Source organism: Mesoplodon densirostris, chromosome 2 (assembly GCF_025265405.1).
Source record: "Mesoplodon densirostris isolate mMesDen1 chromosome 2, mMesDen1 primary haplotype, whole genome shotgun sequence".
NCBI lineage: Eukaryota > Metazoa > Chordata > Mammalia > Artiodactyla > Ziphiidae > Mesoplodon > Mesoplodon densirostris.
Window position 1 is genome coordinate 156,285,210 of NC_082662.1, and position 8,942 is coordinate 156,294,151.

The following is an 8,942-nucleotide window of genomic DNA, read 5'->3' on the forward strand; positions in this document are numbered from 1 at the left end:
CCCTGAAAATTATGTGTGAGTACCTTTCACCTTGGCCATATGGATAATTCATTTCATAAATGCCTTTTCTGAACTTCCGCCCATTTGTTTTAAAATTGGGGGGCTTCCCTGGTGGCGCAGTGGTTGAGAGTCCACCTACCGATGCAGGGGACGCGGGTTCGTGCCCCGGTCCAGGAAGATCCCACATGCCGCGGAGCGGCTGGGCCCATGAGCCATGGCCGCTGAGCCTGCGCGTCCGGAGCCTGTGCCCTGCAATGGGAGAGGCCACAAAAGTGAGAGGCCCAAGTACAGCAAAATAAATAGATAGATAGATAGATAAAATTGGGTTGCCTGTATTTTTTTTTAATTGACTTGTATATTTTTCATATACTCTGGATACAAGTCCACTGTTGTACTCTAAGTATTGCAGACACTTTCTCCACTGTGTCACTTGTCTTTTCACTCTCTTAATAGTATCCTTTGATGAACATAAGTTCTTATTTAGTGAAGAAAAACTTATCAGTTGTTCTTTTCTGGTACACCTTATGTCTTGTTTAACAAAAACCTCTCCCTACCATAGGGTCATGTAGATATTTTTCTATGTTTTCCTCTAGAAACTTTATTTTTCACCTTTGACATTACATCTATATTACATTATAATGTAATATGACATTACATCTATAGTTCCTTCAAGGAACACATAATTCCTATGTTACAAAATTATTTCAGAGAATAGAATAAAAGGGAAAGCTGCACAACTCATTTTATGAACCTACCACAACTCTGAAGTCAAAACAGATACATATAAATCTCTGATAAATGTATCTACTGATAAAAGTAAAATTTTAAAAAGCTCTAAGGCAGTGGCAAATCAAGTTCAGCAGTTAGAGGAAGAAAAAACCGAATGCAACACAGCTACATAGGGTTGGACGCAACAATGCAAACTATTAATGTAATACATCCTATTAACAGATTAATGGAGAAAATATATATGATCATTTCTAACAATACAGAAAAAGCACTTGATAAAATGCAATACTTATGATATTATAAGAAAAAACTCTTACAAAACTAAGACTATAAGGTATTTCTTAATCTTTTACAGTTATATTATCAAAAACTTATAGTAAGGTGTGGGAAATAGGGAGAGGTTGGTAAAATGGTAGTATAAACTTTCAGTTATAAGAAAGAAGTCTGAGGATTTAATGTATATCATATGGTAACTATAGTTGATAACACTGTATTGTAAAACTGAAATTTGCTTAAAAAGTAGAACTTTAGTGTTCTCACCAAAAAAAAAAAAAAAAAACTATATGAGGTGACAGGTGTATTAATTAACTCAATGGGGGGATACCTTCACAATGTATACATGTATCAAATTATCATGTTGTATACTTTAAATGTCTTACAATTTTATTTGTCAATTATACCTCAATAAAGCTGAAAAAAATACAGTTAATAACATCTATTATGTTCTCTTTTCTGCATAATTTTCCTTTCTTGTTAACGTCTCTGTGTGTGTTTAATTTAATTATGTTAGTTAGTTAAAATATAAATGTAATAAAGGCAAATGTTTTTGTCTTTTTGTTTTTAGCTGTATCCCCAGCACCAAGAACTATTCCTGGAACATAGAAAATGCTCCATGGCTTTTAAAAAATGAATAAACGAATGATTTCTAAATCAAAATTTGTATTTGGGAAAAATTATAATACTCTCTTTTGGCATTTCTCTAGAAATAAGCAGTTATACAGGCCACGTTTGTATGTATAAAAATATACACATTTATATGTATATAGTACTTATGTATGAAAATCGTTCTGATGATTAATTTTTAAAACCTTATCTGATGGGGAAAAAAACCCACAAAACCTTTAGTAAGATGTCATACTTGATGAGATTTTAGAGGTATTCCTATTGAAGTCAGGAACATGAAATTCAGAATCATCTCTCTCAAATAGGCCCTTAATGCTGACTGGCAATCACACTATATTTCTCTATTCTATTTTCTTCTACTCTATTCTATTCCCTTTCCCACTCTTTGATGATTATGTCACGTATTTTCCCTCTTGTCAAACCTCCAATACATACTCCCATTCTTCCTTACTCTCAGCTAATGATCTTGCTTCTCATACATTAACAGAAAACCTCAGATGAGAACTTCCTCAAGCTACCACCATCATGTCTCTGTCCATATATTCTGTTCTTCTCCCCCAATTCTGTAGACAAACTCTCCCTACTCCTAGTAAAGCTCAAAGGCTAATCCTTCCACCTGTGCCACAAGTCTATGTCTATGGCTGCTTTCACACTACAAAAGCAAAGCTGAGTAGTAGTGATGACTGTACTGCCCACAAAGTCTAAAAGACTTACTATTCAGCCCTTTAAAGAAAAAAACTGGCTGAGCCTTGTACTAGATCATCTCCGCTCTCATCTAATACAGACACTGCTGGTTGAAAAGGCCCACTAAGTCCCATGCATAAGAAATGAAGTAAGATCCACACAAGACCCATACAACATCAGAGACATATCAGAGACTGATGACAAAGAAAGGATCTTAACAGAAACAGGTCACATATAAAGGATGAAGACTAAAGGGCATAACACTTTTCAACAACCACTTGAAGCTAGAAAATTATAGTACAATCCCTTAAATTTTGAGGGAAAATTATTTCACCTTAGAATTCTATACCCAGACCAGCCAAATTATCAACCAGGTGTCAGGGTAGAAAGAAGATATTTTCAGCAATACAAACATCTCAAAAATTTCACCTCCTCAAATACCCTTTCTTGAAAGATACTGAGGGATGTATTTCACCAAAACGAAGGGGTAAATCGGAGAAAGAGGAAACATGGATCGAGAGACCATAGGCTCTAATGCAGGGAAAAGGCAAAGAGAATTCCCAGAATCATGAAGGGAAATCACAAGCTAAGACCAAGCAGAGTGGAGAGCCCCCTTGTAGGTCTGAGCAAAAGGACGGAGAGCCCTGGGATTTTTCCAATAAAAAAAAAATCGAATGATCAATTACCTGATGTGTCTGAACATACTGAGACAGTTTCTGGAAAAAAAACAGAGACAAATAGGAAACTAAGCACAAAACAAAAAAGAAAAAATTTTAACTCCAAGAAATATCATCATAGTACACTGCACAGTTCAACAATAAACATGCATACAAAATCATAACAATGTAAACAATAAACAGCATGCTATAACTATATTAGGAGATAAAGGGAGAGGAAGTTCAGGTGGCATAAGAACCCAAAAGCATAGATAGACTCGTCTTCCACAGGAGGAAGCCAACAGATATCTAAAACTGAAAAACAAGTAATATCTTAAAATATGGAAGTAAATATTAGAAAAACACAGCTAAAAGTATCAAAAATGGTTGCTCTAAGAGCAGGACCTGGCCGGGAAAGTTGTACAGGGGAGTGGTGTTCTTCATTTTAAGTCTTATAGTACAGCTTTCTTTTTAACTGCACAGTTATATTATTTAAAGTCAAAAGTTAATTTTTTTTTCAAAAAACAAACAAAACTAGTGAGTTTTGTATCATTTAATACCAATTAACTCACTCACTCCACAAATTTTATCTGGGTATTAACTATGCCAGGTACTTTTCTAGGTGCTAGGAATACATGAGTGAACAAAATTAAGTCCCTGCCCTCATGAAGTTTATATCCAGAGGGAAGAAGATAATAAACAAATCAATGTATGTTATAATGTCAGATAAATTAATGTTGTGAAGACAAATAAAGGTGAGGGTAGAGTGTAGTGGGGATGCTGTTTAGGTAGGGTTTTCAGAAAAGGGCCATCCAAGAGTCAACAAAAAGGAAATCGAGATAAAAAGGAAAAATCTGTTTTGAGAAAGGGTTATGTAAATAAAATAACAGAAGGGTATCAATTAAGCTCAAGGTGAGAGCTTCATTTTAAGCCTCTCATACTCTAAAGCCATGTATCATTCAAAAGCCAGTACCAGAGTTCCCTGTAGTGGCATACATAAACTGCCAGGCACCGTCAAGCTAAGTCCTATGAACATTGCTGTTCATACTCTTCCTACATCCCTAACTAGCCATTACTTATTAAAGTGACTGACTAAATTTATACAAACTTTTTTCTCTCCATAGAACAGGTGGATGCCACACACTTCAAATTCCAGTGTTTTTATTCCTATTACATAGTTAAAAGTTTTCCTAAATCAAAAGTTCAAGATGTTAATCAAGAAAGATTCCAGATTAATTCCAAGTTACCAAAATTATTCGCATCCGATCTTCATTTTCTCACTAAAGAGAAACCCTAAACCAGAGTTTCAGGCTACTGAATTATCTTTTTATTGAAAATTGAATAACTAAAAAAATGTAGCATCCAGATTGAAGCGACGTTTTATTCCAAATACAGTTGTTACACAATAAAAACCTCATATTCAGAAAAGAGGACTGATTTTAATGTCTTATTCTCAAAACACTTATACTATTAGAAGTGAATCCAAACTGCCTTTTTTTATATAGCAAAAAAAGCAGTACTTTTAGATTTTAAGTAGGTCTTAAAGTTTAACTCACAAAAAGAAAACAAATTCAATTAATTAAATCTCAATTAACGGTTGGGCTTAAAGTTTAAAAATTATTTTGAAATTTCTGGAAAAGCAGGCTAGTAGCTGTACTGTCGCACTGGATGATAATGCTCTCCCCATCCACACTCCCCAGGTGGAGCACCGCATTATAGTAAGAGCTACAACTTGGGTTTAGGTTCACTACTTGCTTATTGGTGATGTGCTAACATCTTTAAACACATTTCCTCATCTAAAATGGAGATAATAATGCCTACGTAAGGTCAGTGTTAATTGTTGGCACTCCTGTAAATAAGAAGTACCAAAATACTGAAGTATCAATAATATATATTAAAAAGCTTTGTAATCGGTGAAGAACTACACCAATGTTTATATTTTAATTAAAAAAAACAACTATCACTTTCAGTCAAAATTCTGATTTTAGTGATAATGGTTATCAGATTCTAAGGAAGAACAACGGGACCTTGGTCCACTCACACATACACAGCCAGAAGAAGAAAAGATGATTTTTTTTTTAAATTTAGACTTAAAAAAAAAAAGAATTAGACTCCCTTATAAACAAGTGTCAAGAGAGCATTTTTAGCAAACATTTAACTATATAAACCAAAAGAATAAAGCTGTTTAACCGCATGTAAACTGTGCGTCATGTGACTTCAGGTAGAATGTTTATTTCTGGTGTACTTGGGAACCAGATACCCAAAGTACATAAACATCAGCATATTTTTAAAACAACTGTCTTAATGCTTTTGTTCACTGAGTAATAATTCCCACTATTCTTAGAAGGAAAAACACAACAAATATCCTTAACCAAAAAAACTCATCAGAGGGGTTTTTACTTCTGAAACTTTTAAACTAACACTAAACAGTGTTATCTGACAATGAAGCAGTAGACTATTTTTGCCTACTTACCCTTTAAGCTCCATCAGGGCACAGACCCGTCTTTTTCTCTGTTGTATCACCAACATCTAGACAACTAACTGGCACCAAACAGGAACCCAATAAACATGTGTAGAATGAATGAATGAACAAACTGGACCTCTGGACAAAAGCTGAAGTGTTTTAAGTTGCAACAGAGCAATTTCACCTGTACATCTATCCATCATTCACTAAAAAAAACTACTGTCTCAACTGTAATGACACAAAAAGCTGAAAAAGACAATAACTAGATACATAAACACACACAAATACATTACTCACATGTATAATAAAAGTACACAAAGTAAAAGATTAACAAAGCCAGTTTCATAGTAGTTATACTTTCCCTCAGGAGATTTTGGTCTGTTCTTCCTGATAATCAAAATATACATTAGAAAAGCATGTTGCAATATTGATAACACAAGCACTATCTTTAAAGTTCTGTTGCAATCTGGAATAATTTAGCCAAAATGAACAATATTTCCAGAGTCCCACCCTGAGTATTTTAAAGTCAAATTCCTTAATTGAAAGAAAGGTCAATGAATGAATAAAATGAAAAAAAAGTAGATCTTACCATTTCAAAATTATTATACTGAATTTTAAAAAGGGAAAAACTAAGTTTAAAATAAATTGTTAAAATTATTTATTCAAAAAGGCATCTTATGTCCTTACACATGTCCTTTAAGCTAGTAAGACAAGTACTTTCCAAATCTTTGAAGCTAGATGATAAACTTTATGCCTACAGAGCTTGAGAAAGAGGTTCTTTTTATTAAAATAACACTGTTTGGATAAGTTCCTTTATAATTCTAAAGTCTACAGTAAAATATGCAGCAGTAACAGTAATACACATTATGATTTTACAGCACTAGGATAAGCATAATTATCTGGATGGAACAGGCTTTTACAGCTAGCAAGCTATGACTTGCTATGACTATAATACAATGCTGCACGGATCGAGAAGTTTCCCAAAATTCTGATGGTCATCTTCAGAGAGACTTACACAAAGTCGATCTGATGGTGAATACAGAAAACACCAACTCATAAACACTGGTACGAAAACAAAGCTCTCTACAGCAACTATAGCGTTGAAATTTTAAAACCCAGGGCATGTAAAAGATAAAGCTCAATTAACTGCTGCCTGTATTTCCTACTTTACGGTCTTAAACGCCAGGTATTCGATATTTCTTTTTAGCGTTCTCTTAAAACAGAAATTTAGTGTTTCAATGGCCCCTCCTCCACAGCTAACATCAGTGCCCTTTCTTCCTCCTCCCTCACCCCTCCCAGTTAAAACAAATTAACATTTGTACTCAGGTACCTCCTATCAGCTCGCAGCTTCTTCCCAAACACGTCCACGTACACTGAAACTGGCCTGCGTCTACAACACACAGCTACAGGAAAAGCGCTTTGATGGGGGCAGGTGGGGGATAATGTAGCTCCGCACAGGTTTACTGCTATTTTCCAGATACAGATAACAGCTTCTCGAGCCTGGCTCGGGTTTTTCCCAAATCACCTCCAAAGCATGGTGTTTATGAGCCTGCCTAATCCGATACTGCAATAGAATCCCGGATATTTGCAACTGTTTGATCAGATCGTGGGGAACCTCTTCTTTTTTTCAATATGCCCGTTCCTAGCGGTACAGCACCGGATCTCGGGCAGCGCTCCAGGCCCCGCGTCCTGCCGCGCGCCCGGCCCGGGGCCAGCGCAGGACCCCCTTTCTGGGTCCGAGGCCGGCGGGCGACTAGGGCTGCAGACCGCTCCGCAACAGGTCACCCTGACCGCGAGACTGCGGGTCCGCAGGCGGCCAGCTGGGCGGCCGGGCTTCGGGGGCGCAGCTGCGAGGGCCGGGGAGGGGGTGTGGCCCGGCTCGGCGGGTCCCGGCTCCCGGAGTGCCAGCTCCCGCTCACCTGAAGGGAGGCTGAGGCGCCGCTGGGCGCCAGGGTAGCGCGGGCGGAGCCCGGGGGCTTCCGCCACCCAGGAGAGAGGGAGGCGAGGCGGGCTCGGAGGGTCGCCGCGCCCCCGGCCTCGCGACAGAGACCCGGAGCCGGGACCCCATGGCCGCCTCCTGACGCCGAGAGCGAGCCGCCGAGGGAGGCGCGGCCCTGGGTTCCCAGACGCCGGGCCCCCTCCTCCCTCAGCCCGAGCCCCGCAGCCCTCTCTCCTCGCCGAGGGCGAGCAGCACCGGGGCCCGCGGCCAGGAGATCAACACACCGCAGCGCCCGAGCCGCCGCCATTCCCCGCGCCGCCGCCGCCGCCGCTGCGGCTCCGCGCAGCCCGGCTAGGCGCAGCGCTCCCACCTTCCCTCCCCCGCACCGCCCACCGAGGCTCCGCACCAGGCCCACAGCGAGGGCACCGACCTGTGCAGCCGCGGCAGACGCCTCGGAGACTGGAAAGACGGCGCCGGCCCCCCGCTCCACCGCTTTGCAGCCGCCGCCGCCTAGGCTAGCGCTCGGCGACCGGAGCAGTCGGCGTCTCTCATTCAGCGCCGGCCGCCGCCGCGGCCACTCAGGGGAGGGGAGTGAGCTGGATCCACCCCATCCGCGCTGGGGGTGGGGGAGGAGAGCGGACTGGGCGGGGGCGCGCGCCGAGCCGGCGGGGCGGAGCTGCGCTCGCGCACCAACCGAGCGCGCTCGCGCGGGCCCCGAGCGCCGCGGCCGGCGGGGTCTTCCCGGCGCGCGCCCAGCCAGCGGCTCTTCAGCTGTGCGGAGCCCAGCTGCTGCAGGGGGCCTGCGGCCGCGGCGCGCGCCAACAGCCGCAGTCCATCTGCTGGGTGCCGGCCCAAAGGAGGGGCCGCTACCGGCCAAACGAGGGGGCGGGAAGGGTTGGCGGACGGACAGGTGGGGCCCCCGCAGCAGCCCCGCCATCCGTTCCCCGCATCCGGCCCTCCACGGTGAAATCCCCTGTGGTGGCCGTCTCCTTCAGCGCAGGCACCTCGTCTTTAAGGCCAGAGAACAAAGTCTGGAAACTCTTGGGCTCCAGATCAAATACCCTGCCCGCGCCAGCCGTGTTTTCAGAAGTCGCTGCGCACAAGTGAGGGGGTTCCAAATGTGAAGAGCCACCCCACTGCCGTAGGATCATAAATTATAGTGATCAATACTCTCACACATTAAGATTCGAGAGGCGTTAGAAGTAGGCCTTTGTGTGATGCCCTTGGCTTAATGAGCAAATGACAGAAATTTGGCATCCCTTGGGTCTCAGATTGATGAGTTCCAGGTGAGCAGTCTTTTCACGTTGAATGCAAGAACAAGATTCTGAAATATTAAATCTTTCCTGTGAATGAAAAAGGAATGGATTTGGTTAAACAGTGAAAGGGTGTTGTTTCAGAGGGTGCACTGTATGCGGTGGCCTACTTAGAATTAGCACCACTTGATGCAGTGTGACTATAAATGGAAGGTTTTAAGTAAGCCACCTTTGTATATGCTATCATTAGACCATTTAGAAATGGATGATTATTGGATGATCTGCAGCTCTTTCTCTAGGCAATATGCAGTAGA

General features: G+C 41.6%; 1 protein-coding gene across 1 annotated transcript in view; it reads right to left on the reverse strand.

Annotated features, from left to right (window-relative positions):
* The window catches only part of RALGPS2 (Ral GEF with PH domain and SH3 binding motif 2), a 154,315-nt gene extending 146,367 nt beyond the window's left edge, over nucleotides 1-7,948 (reverse strand). Inside the window, exon 1 of the mRNA XM_060088552.1 lies at nucleotides 7,806-7,948. The gene's annotated coding sequence lies outside the window, so the exon portion shown is untranslated. The remainder of the gene's footprint in view (nucleotides 1-7,805) is intronic.
* Between the last annotated feature and the right edge of the window lie 994 nt (nucleotides 7,949-8,942).